The sequence below is a fragment of the Panulirus ornatus genome, chromosome 4 (genome assembly GCF_036320965.1).
Source record: "Panulirus ornatus isolate Po-2019 chromosome 4, ASM3632096v1, whole genome shotgun sequence".
Classification (NCBI taxonomy): Eukaryota; Metazoa; Arthropoda; class Malacostraca; order Decapoda; family Palinuridae; genus Panulirus; species Panulirus ornatus.
Genome location: NC_092227.1, coordinates 90,516,871 through 90,529,304, shown reverse-complemented (window position 1 = coordinate 90,529,304; position 12,434 = coordinate 90,516,871). Strand labels below are relative to the sequence as shown.

General features: G+C 42.2%; 1 protein-coding gene across 1 annotated transcript in view; it reads right to left on the bottom strand.

Moving 5' to 3' along the window:
- LOC139764912 (uncharacterized) overlaps positions 1-12,434 on the bottom strand; it is a 567,165-nt gene that overhangs the window by 251,757 nt on the left and 302,974 nt on the right. The window lies entirely within an intron of this gene.

Below are 12,434 nucleotides of genomic sequence, written 5' to 3'. Positions count from 1 at the left end.
TATCTATTTTGCTTTGTCGCTGTCTCCCACGTTTGCGAGGCAGCGCAAGGAAACAGACAAAAGAAATGGCCCAACCCACCCCCATACACATGTATATACATACACGTCCACACACGCAAATATACATACCTATACATCTCATGTACACATATATATACACACACAGACATATACATATATACACATGTACATAATTCATACTGTCTGCCTTTATTTGTTCCCATCGCCACCTCACCACACATGGAATAACATCCCCCTCCCCCCTCATGTGTGCGAGGTAGCGCTAGCAAAAGACAACAAAGGCCCCATTCGTTCACACTCAGTCTCTAGCTGTCATGTAATAATGCCCGTAACCACAGCTCCCTTTCCACATCCAGGCCCCACACAACTTTCCATGGTTTACCCCAGACACTTCACATGCCCTGATTCAATCCAATGACACCACGTCGATCCCGGTATATCCAATTCACTCTATTCCTTGCCCGCCTTTCACCCTCCTGCATGTTCAGGCCCCGATCACTCAAAATCTTTTTCACTCCATCTTTCCACCTCCAATTTGGTCTCCCACTTCTCCTCATTCCCTCCACCTCCGACACATATATCCTCTTGATCAATCTTTCCTCACTCATTCTCTCCATGTGCCCAAACCATTTCAAAACACCCTCTTCTGCTCTCTCAACCATGCTCTTTTTATTTCCACACATCTCTCTTACCCTTACATTACTTACTCGATCAAACCACCTCACACCACATATTGTCCTCAAACATCTCATTTCCAGCACATCCACCCTCCTGCGCACAACTCTATCCATAGCCCATGCCTCGCAACCATACAACATTGTTGGAACCACTATTCCTTCAAACATACCCATTTTTGCTTTCCGAGATAATGTTCTCGACTTCCACACATTCTTCAAGGCTCCCACGATTTTCGCCCCCTCCCCCACCCTATGATTCACTTCCACTTCCATGGTTCCATCCGCTGCCAGATCCACTCCCAGATAACTAAAACATCTTACTTCCTCCAGTTTTCTCCATTCAAACTTACCTCCCAATTGACTTGACCCTCAACCCTACTGTACCTAATAACCTTGCTCTTATTCACATTTACTCTTAACTTTCTTCTTTCACACACTTTACCAAACTCAGTCACCAGCTTCTGCAGTTTCTCACATGAATCAGCCACCAGCGCTGTATCATCAGCGAACAACAACTGACACTTCCCAAGCTCTCTCATCCCCAAGACTTCATACTTGCCCCTCTTTCCAAAACTCTTGCATTCACCTCCCTAACAACCCCATCCCTAAACAAATTAAACAACCATGGAGACATCACACACCCCTGCCGCAAACCTACATTCACTGAGAACCAATCACTTTCCTCTCTTCCTACACGTACACATGCCTTACATCCTCGATAAAAACTTTTCACTGCTTCTAACAACTTGCCTCCCACACCATATATTCTTAATACCTTCCACAGAGCATCTCTATCAACTCTATCATATGCCTTCTCCAGATCCATAAATGCTACATACAAATCCATTTGCTTTTCTAAGTATTTCTCACATACATTCTTCAAAGCAAACACCTGATCCACACATCCTCTACCACTTCTGAAACCACACTGCTCTTCCCCAATCTGATGCACTGTACAACATGCCTTCACCCTCTCAATCAATACCCTCCCATATAATTTACCAGGAATACTCAACAAACTTATACCTCTGTAATATGAACACTCACTCTTATCCCCTTTGCCTTTGTACAATGGCACTATGCATCCATTCCGCCAATCCTCAGGCACCTCACCATGAATCATACATACATTAAATAACCTTACCAACCAATCAACAATACAGTCACCCCCTTTTTTAATAAATTCCACTGCAATACCATCCAAACCTGCTGCCTTGCTGGCTTTCATCTTCCGCAAAGCTTTTACTACCTCTTCTCTATTTACCAAATCATTTTCCCTAACCCTCTCACTTTGCACACCACCTCGACCAAAACACCCTATATCTGCCACTCTATCATCAAACACATTCAACAAACCTTCAAAATACTTTTTTCAAAGTATCTACCAAAAATCATATAATTCTTTTTAATGCAGGTGTAAAATGCACAAATACAGAAAAAACAACACAAAAAATATTATCTAAAATGTGAATATTTTCAAAAATATTGCATAATGAAATGAGCAGTTGCAGCAAGTCCAAGTCAACTCAATGAATTCAAAACTGATTGTAAAAAAAGAAAATAAAAAATGCAATATATGAACTTTAGATTGCAGAATACATGAGCAATAAATGAGAAAAATGATAGTTCCTCAAAAAGTGCAACCATGGAAGCAGAAGAGAGTCACAGGGTCCCTGAGGGAGGGAACAAATGTTGTTGGAACAATGAAGAATCTGTGGAAAGACAGAACGTTATCTCAGCAAAAATGGGTATGTTTGAAGGAATAGTAGTTCCAACCATGTTAAATGGTGGCGAGGCATGGGCTATAGATAGAGTTGTACAGAGGATGGTGGGTGTGTTGAAAATGAGATGACTGAGGACAATATGTGGTGTGAGGTGGTTTGATCGAGTACGTAATGAAAGGGTAAGAGAGATGTGTGGTAATAATATGCGTGTGATTGAGAGAGCGGAAGAGGGTGTTGAAATGGTCTGGACATATAGAGAGAATGAGTGAGAAAAGATTGACAGAGTATATATGTGTCAGAGGTGGAGTGAACAAGGAGAAGCAGGGGACCAAATTAGTGGTGGAGGGATGGAGTGAAAAAGATTCCGAGTGATGGGCCTGAACATGCAGGAAGGGGAGAGGCATGCAAGGAATAGAGTGAACTGGAACGATATGGTATACTATGGTCGACGTGCTCTCAATGGACTGAAACAAAGCATGTGAAGTGTCTGGAGTAAACTATGGAAAGGTCTGTGGGGCCTGGATGTTGATAGGGAGTTGTGGTTTCAGTGCATTATGCATGACAGCTAGAGACTGTGTAATGAATGTGGCCATTTTTGTCTATTTTCCTGGCGCTACCTTCCTGACACAGGAGGTGGTAATACTGTTCCCTGTGGGGCATGGCGGTGCCAGAAATGGATGAAGGCAAGCAAATATGAATGTGTACAAGCATATATAAGGATATGGCTGTACATGTGTATGTATATGTATATATGTTGATAGGTATAAGTATAAGTATGTATATGTACGTGTGTATTATATAAGGGTGTATATGAGTGGATGGATTTTTCTTCATGTTTCCTGGTGCTGCCTTGCTGACACAGGAAATGGCAATCAAGTATAATAAATATTCAATAAATGAAAAAAATATATGGTTCCATTCACTGGTAAGACCACTCCCAGATATCTAAAGCAATCCACTTCCTTCAATTTTTCTCCGTTCAAACTTACATCCCAATTGACTCGTCCCTCAACCCTACTGAATCTAATAACCTTGCTCTTATTCACAATTACCCCCAACTTTCTCCTTTCACTTGCACTTCCAAACTAAGTCACCAACTTTTGCAGTTTCTCACTTGAATCAGCAACCAGAGTTGTATCATTGGTGAACAACTACAGACTCACTTCCCATGCCCTCTCATCCCCAACAGACTGCATACTTGCCCTACTTACAAATCCATCTGTTTTGCTGAGTATTTCTCATACACATTCTGCAAAGCAAACACCTGATCCACACATCCTCTACCGCATCTGAAACCATACTGCTCCTCCCCATTTGCCCTCACCCTCTCAATACCCTCTCATACAATTTCCCAGGAATACTCAACAAACTTATGCCTCTGTAGTTATAACACTCACCTTTATCCCCTTTGCCTTTGCACAATGGCATCATGCATGCATTCTGCCAATCCTCAGGCACCTCACCATGATCCATACTTACAGTGAATATCCTTATCAATCAATCAATAACACAAGTCACCCTACTACTTAATAAATTCCACTGCAATACCATCCAAACCCAATGCCTCGCTGAATTTCATCTGCAAAGCTTTCACTACCTCTTCTCTCTTACCCAAACCATTCTCCCTGACCCCACTCCCTTCGCACACAACGCCAACCAAAAATCCTATATCTGCCACTCTATCATCAAACACATTCAACAAACCTTCAAAATACTCACTCCTCACTTCATCACTACCTGTTATTACTCTCCTGCATGCCCCCTTCACCAATGTTCATATTTGTTCTCTTGTCTTATGCATGCTATTTACCTCCTCCTTTTTATTCCCCCTAAAGTTTAATGACAATATCTCATTCCAACTCTCATTAGCCCTCTTTTTCAACCCTTGCACCTTCCTCTTGACTTCCTGCTGCTTTCTTTTAATACATCTCCCAGTCTTTGCACTCCTTCATTCTCAGTATTGTCCAAATGCCTCTCTTTTCTCTTTTACAAACAACTTTACTTCTTCATCCCATCACTCACAACAGAAGTGAGTCACAGGGTGAGGGAGGGGGCGAAGGTTCTGGGAGAGATGAAGAATGTGTGAAAGGAGAAAACGTTATCGAGGAGACCAAAAATGGGTATGTTTGAAGGAATAGTAGTTGCGAGGCATGAGCTAAATAAACAGGACTGTACAGAGGAAGGAAAATGTGTTGGAAATGAAATGGTTGAGGAAAATATGAGGTGTAAAGTGATTTGATCAAGTAAATAATGAATGGGTAAGAGAGATGCGTAGAAAAATAGTGTGCTTGAGATCGCAAAAGAGGGTGTGCTGAAATGGTCTGGACATATGAAGGAAATGAGTGGGGAAAGACTGACAAAGAGGATATATGTATCAGAGGTGGAGGGAACCTGGAGCAGCGAGAAACTAAATTGGAGGTTGAAGGATGGAGTGAAAAAATATTTTGAGTGATCAGGCCCTGAACATACAGGAGGGTGAGTGGCACACAAGAAATAATGAGAATTGGAATGATGTGAGTGAGGATAGACGGGCAAAGAGAATATACATGTTACAGATGGAGGGAACAAGAAGCACGAGACCAAACTCGAGGAGGAAGGATGGAGTGAAAAAATATTTCAAGTGATCGGGGCCTGAACATACAGGAGGATGAGAGGCATGAAAGGAATGGAATGAATCAGAAAGATTTGGTATACTGGGATCAACATGCTGTCAGTGGACTGAACCAGGCCCATGTGAAACGTCTGGGGTAAACCATGAAAAGGTCTGAGGCCTGGATATGGATAGGGAGCAGTGGTTTTGGTGCATTATAAATGACAGCTAGAGACTCAATGCGAACGAATGGGTGCATTTTTAGTACATTATCTTAGCACTACCTCGTCTTGGTGGCTTTCATCTTCCGCAAAGCTTTCACTACCTCGTCTCTTTTCAACAAACCATTCTCCCTGACCCTTTCACTTCGCACACAACCCCAACCAAAACACCCTATATCAGCCACTCTATCATCAAACACATTCACCAAACCTTCAAAATACTCACTCAATCTCCTTCTCACTTCTTCATTACTTATTATTACCTCCCCATAAGCCCTCTTCACCGATGTTCCGATTTGTTCTCTTGTCTTATGCACTTTATCTACCCCCTTCCAAAATTTCTTTTTATTCTCCCTAAAATTTAATGATACTCTCTCACCCCAACTCTCATTTGCCCTCTTTTTTATCTCCTGCACCTTTCTCTTGACCTCATGCCTCATTCTTTTATACATCTCCCAATCATTTGCACTATTTAGCTGCAAAAACTGTCCAAACGCCTCTCTCTTCTCTTTCACTAAAAACCTTACTTCATCCCATCACTCACTACCCTTTCTAATCTTGCAACCTCCCACCTTTCTCACCCAACAAGCATCTTTTGCACAAGCCATCACTGCTTCCCTAAATACAACCCATTCCTCCCCCACTCTCCTTAAATCATTTACTCTCACCTTTTGCCATTCTACACTCAATCTCTCCTGGCACTTCCTCACACAAGTCTCCTTTCCAAGCCCACTTACTCTCACCTGTCTTTTCTCCCTAAAACTGTCTCTTCTTTTCTGGAAACCTCTACAAATCTTCACCTTCATCTCCACAAGGTAGTGGTCAGCCATCTCTCCAGTTACCCCTCTCAGCACATTAACATCAAAAAGTCTCTCTTTCACATGCCTATCAATTAATACGTAATCCAATAACAAACTCTGGCCATATCTCCTACTCACACATTAATACTTATGTATATCTGTCTTTTTAAACCAGGTATTCCCAACCACCAGTACTTTTTCTGCACACAAATCCGCAAACTTCACCATTTCCATTTACAACACTGAACACCCCATGTACACCAATTATACCCTCAACAATCACATCACTCAAATTTGCATTTAAATCACCCATCATTATAACCCAGTCTCATGCATCAAAGCTGTTGACACACTCACTCAGCTGCTCCCAAAACACTTGCCTCTCATGATCCTTCTTCTCATGACCAGGTGCATAGGAACCAATAATTACCCATCTCTCTCCATCCATTTTAAGTTTTACCCATATCAATCTAGAATTTACTTTCTTACACTATCACACACTCCCACAACTCCTACTTCAGGAGAAGTACTACTCATTCCTTTGCTCTTGTCCTCTCACCAACCACTGACTTTACTCCCAAGACATTCCTAAACCACTCTTTCCCTTTACCCTTGAGCTTCATTTCAATCAGAACTAAAACATCCAGGTTCCTTTTCTCAAACATACTACCTATATATATTCATTTATCTATCATACTTAGTCTCTGTCTCCCGCGTTAGCAGGGTAGCACAAGGAAACAGATGAAAGAATGGCCCAACCCACTCACATACACATGTATATACACAAACACCCACACACACACATAAACATACCTATACATTTCAACGTATACATACATATACATACGCAGACATATACATATATACACATGTACATATGATACTTGCTGCCTTCATCCATTCTCATCACCACCCCACCACACATGACAAACGGCACCCTCCTCCCCTCACACATGTGTGGGGTAGCGCTAGGAAAAGACAACAAAGGCTACATTCGTTCTCACTTCACCTCTAGCTGTCATGTGTAATGAACTGGAACCACAGCTCCCTTCCACAACCAGGCCCCACAAAACTCTCCATGGTTTACCCCGGAGGCTTTAGATACCCTGCTTCAATCCATTGACAGCACATCGCCCCGGTATACCACATCGTTCCAATTCACTCTATTCCTTTCATGCCTTTCACCTTCCTGTATGTTCAGTCCCCGATCGCTCAAAATCTTTTTCACTCCATCCTTCCACCTCCAATTCCATCCCTCACTTCTCCTCGTTCAGTTCACCAGTGGCACATATGTCCTCTTTGTCAATCTTTCCTTACTCCTTCTCTCCATTTGACCAAACCATTTAATACACCCACTTCTGCTCTCTCAACCACACTCTTTTTATTACCAGATATCTCTCTTACCCTTTCATTACTTACTCGATCAAACCACCTCACACCACGTTGTCCTCAAACATTAAATTTCCAACGCATCCACCCTCCTCCACACAACCTTTCTATAGCCCAAACCTCGCAACCATATAACACAGTTGGAACCACTATTCCTTCAAACACACCCATTTTTGCTCTTCAAGATAACATTCTTGCCATCCACACATTTTTCAACGCTCCCAGAACTTTCGCCCTCTCCCCCACCCTGTGACTCACTTTCGCTTCCATGGTTCCATTTGCTGCCAAATCAACTCCTAGATATCTAAAACACTACACTTCCTCCAGTTTTTATCCATTCAAACTTACATCCCAATCAACTTGCCCCTTAACCCTACTGAACCTAACAACCTTGCTCTTATTCACATTTACTCAACTTTCTTCTTCCACACACACTTTACCAAATTCAGACACCAACTTCTGCAGTTTTTTATCCAAATCAACCACTAGCGCTATATCATGAGCGAACAACAATTGACTCACTTCCTAAGCCCTCTCATCCACAACAGACTGCATACTTGCCCCTCTCTCCAAAACTCTGGCACTCACCTCCCTAACAACCCCAACCATAAACAAATTGAGCAGCCATGGAGACATCACGCACCCCTACTGCAAAACAACATTGACTGAGAACGAATCACTTTCCTCTCTTCCTCCTCAAACACATGCCTTACATCCTTGATAAAAACTTTTCACTGCTTCTATCAACTTACCTCCCTCACCATGTACTCTTAATACCTTCCATAAAGCATCTCTATCCACTCTATCATATGCTTTTTCTAGATTCATAAATGCTACATACAAATCCATCTGCTTTTCTAAGTATTTCTCCCATTACACTGGGGATAGGGGAGAAAGAATACTTCCCACTCATTCCCTGCATATCATAGAAGGTGACTAAATGGGATGGGAGCAGGAGGCTAGAAACCCTCCCCTTCTTGTATTTCAACTTTCTAAAATGAGAAATAGGAGACATGCAGGGAATGTTCATCCTCCACAAAGGCTCAGATTGGGGTGTCTAAATGTATGTGAATGTAACCAAGATGAGAAAAAAGGAGAGACGGGTAGTATATTTGAGGAAAGGACCCTGGATGTTTAGGCTCTGAGTGAAACAAAACTCAAGGGTAAAGGGGAAGAGTGGTTTGGGAATGTTTTGGGAGTAAAGTCAGGGGTTGGTGAGAGGACAAGAGCAAAGGAAGAAGTAGCACTACTTCTGAAACAGGAGTTGCGGGAGTATGTGATAGTGTAAGAAAGTAAACTCTAGACTGATATGGGTAAAACTGAAAGTGGATGGAGAGAGATGGGTGATTAATGGTGCCTATGCACCCAGTCATGAGAAGAAAGATCATGAGAGGCAAGTGTTTTGGGAGCAGCTGAGAGAGTGTGTTAGCAGTTTTGATGTACGAGACCAGGTTATAGTGAGGGGTGATTTGAATGCAAAGGTGAGTAATGTGGCAGTTGAGGGTATAATTGGTGTACATGGGTATTCAGTTTTGTAAAAGAAAATGGTGAAGAGCTTGCAGATGTGTGTGCTGAAAAAGAACTGGTGATTGGGAATACCTAGTTTGTAAAGAAAGATAAACATAAGTATATGTAAGGAATTAGGAGAGATGGCCAGAAAGCAATAGGATTATATGTCAATTAATAGGCACGCAAAAGAGAGACTTTTGGATGTTAATGTGCTGAGAGGGGTAACTGGAGGGATGTCTGATCATTATCTAGTGGAGGCAAAGTTGAAGATTTGTAGAGGGCTTCATAAAAGAAGAGAGAATTTTGGGGTAAAAAGAGTGGTGAGAGTAAGTGAGCAAGGGGAGGAGACTTGTGTGAGGGAGTACCAGGAGAGATTGAGTGCAGAATGGAAAAAGGTGAGAGCAAATGACATAAGGGGAGTGGGGAAGAATGGGATGTATTTCGGGAATCAGTGATGGATTGCACAAAAGATGCTTTTGGCATGAGAAAGGTAGGTGGGCAGATTAGAAAGGGTAATGAGTGGTGGGATGAAGAGGTAAGATTATTAGTGAAAGAGAAGAGAGAGGAATCTGGACGATTTGTGCATGGAAAAAATACAAATAAGTGGGAGATGTATAAAAGAAAGAGACAGGAAGTCAAGAGAAAGGCACAAGAGGTGAAAAAGAGGGCAAATGAGAGTTGGGGTGAGAGAGTATCATTAAATTTTAGGGAGAATGAAAAGATGTTTTGGAAGGAGGTAAATAAAGTGCATAAGACAAGGGAGCAAATGGGAACTTCAATGAAAGCGGCTAATGGGGAGGTGATAACAAGTAGTGGTGATGTGAGAAGGAGACGGAGTGAGTATTTTGAAGGTTTGTTGAATGTGTTTGATAATAGAGTGGCAGATATAGGGTGTTTTGGTCGAGGTGGTGTGCAAAGTGAGAGGGTTAGGGAAAATGATTTGGTAAACAGAGAAGAGGTAGTAAAAGTTTTGCGGAAGATGAAAGCCGGCAAGGCAGCGGGTTTGGATGGTATCGCAGTGGAATATATCAAAAAAGAGGGTGACTGTATTGTTGACTGGTTGGTAAGGTTATCTAATGTACGTATGATTCATGGTGAGGTGCCTGATGATTGGCAGAATGCTTGCATAGTGCCATTGTACAAAGGCAAAGGGGATAAAAGTGAATGCTCAACTTACAGAGGTATAAATCTGTTGAGTATTCCTGGGAAATTATATGGGAGGGTATTGATTGAGAGGGTGAAGGCATGTACAGAGCATCAGATTGGGGAAGAGCAGTGTGGTTTCAGAAGTGGTAGAGGATGTGTGGATCAGGTGTTTGCTTTGAAGAATGTATGTAAGAAATACTTAGAAAAGCAGATGGATTTGTATGTAGCATTTATGGATCTGGAGAAGGCATATGATAGAGTTGATAAAGATGCTCTGTGGAAGATATTAAGAATATACGGTGTGGGAGGGAAATTGTTAGAAGCAGTGAAAAGTTTTTATCGAGGATGTAAGGCATGTGTACATGTAGGAAGAGAGGAAAGTGATTGGTTCTCAGTGAAAGTAGGTTTGTGGCAGGAGTGTGTGATGTCTCCATGGTTGTTTAATTTCTTTATGGATGGGGTTGTTAGGGAGGTGAATGCAAGAGTTTTGGAAAGAGGGGCAAGTATGAAGTCTGTTGTGGATGAGAGAGCTTGGGAGGTGAGTCAGTTGTTGTTCGCTGATGATACAGCGCTGGTGGCAGATTCATGTGAGAAACTGCAGAAGCTGGTGACTGAGTTTGGTAAAGTGTTTGAAAGAAGAAAGTTAAGAGTAAATGTGAATAAGAGCAAGGTTATTAGGTACAGTAGGGTTGAGGGTCAAGTCAATTGGGAGGTAAGTTTGAATGGAGAAAAACTGGAGGAAGTAAAGTGTTTTTGATATCTGGGAGTGGATCTGGCAGTGGATGGAACCATGGAAGCGGAAGTGGATCATAGGGTGGGGGAGGGGGCGAAAATTCTGGGAGCTTTGAAGAATGTGTGGAAGTCGGGAACATTATCTTGGAAAGCAAAAATGGGTATGTTTGAAGGAATAGTGGTTCCAACAATGTTGTATGGTTGCGAGGCGTGGGCTATGGATAGAGTTGTGCGCAGGAGGATGGATGTGCTGGAAATGAGATGTTTGAGGACAATGTGTGGTGTGAGGTGGTTTGATCGAGTAAGTAACGTAAGGGTAAGAGAGATGTGTGGAAATAAAAAGAGCGTGGTTGAGAGAGCAGAAGAGGGTGTTTTGAAATGGTTTGGGCACATGGAGAGAATGAGTGAGGAAAGATTGACCAAGAGGATATATGTGTCGGGGGTGGAGGGAACGAGGAGAAGTGGGAGACCAAATTGGAGGTGGAAAGATGGAGTGAAAAAGATTTTGTGTGATCGGGGCCTGAACATGCAGGAGGGTGAAAGGAGGGCAAGGAATAGAGTGAATTGGATCGATGTGGTATACCGGGGTTGACGTGCTGTCAGTGGATTGAATCAGGGCATGTGAAGCGTCTGGGGTGGGCCATGGAAAGCTGTGTAGGTATGTATATTTGCGTGTGTGGATGTATGAATATACATGTGTATGGGGGTGGGTTGGGCCATTTTTTTCGTCTGTTTCCTTGCGCTACCTAGCAAACGCGGGAGACAGCAAAAAAAAAAAAAATATTTATTATTTATTCATTTTGCTTTATCGGTCTCCCGCGTTAGCGAGGTAGCGCAAGGAAACACACGAATGAATGGCCCAACCTGGCCATATACAAATGTATATACATACATGTCCACACACGCACAATATACATACCTATACATCTCAATGTACACATATATATACACACACAGACATATACATATATACACATGTACATAATTCATAGTCTGCCTTTATTTGTTCCCATCGCCACCTCGCCACACATGGAATAACAACCCCCCCCCTCATGAATGCGAGGTAGCGCTAGGAAAAACACCTAAGGCCCCATTCATTCACACTCAGTCTCTAGCTGTCATGTAATAATATATGTATATAATAATATATATATACATATATATCTGCCACTCTATCATCAAACACATTCAACAAACCTTCAAAATACTCACTCCATCTCCTTCTCACATCACCACTACTTGTTATCACCTCCCCATTTGCGCCCTTCACTGAAGTTCCCAGTTGCTCCCTTGTCTTACGCACTTTATTTACCTCCTTCCAGAACATCTTTTTATTCTCCCTAAAATTCAATAATACTCTCTCACCCCAACTCTCATTTGCCCTTTTTTTCACCTCTTGCACCTTTCTCTTGACCTCCTGTCTCTTTCTTTTATACATCTCCCACTCATTTGCATTTTTTCCCTGCAAAAATCGTACAAATGCCTCTCTCTTCTCTTTCACTAATACTCTTACTTCTTCATCCCACCACTCACTACCCTTTCTAATCAGCCCACCTCCCACTCTTCTCATGCCACAAGCATCTTTTGCGCAATCCATCACTGATTCCCTAAATACATCCCATTCC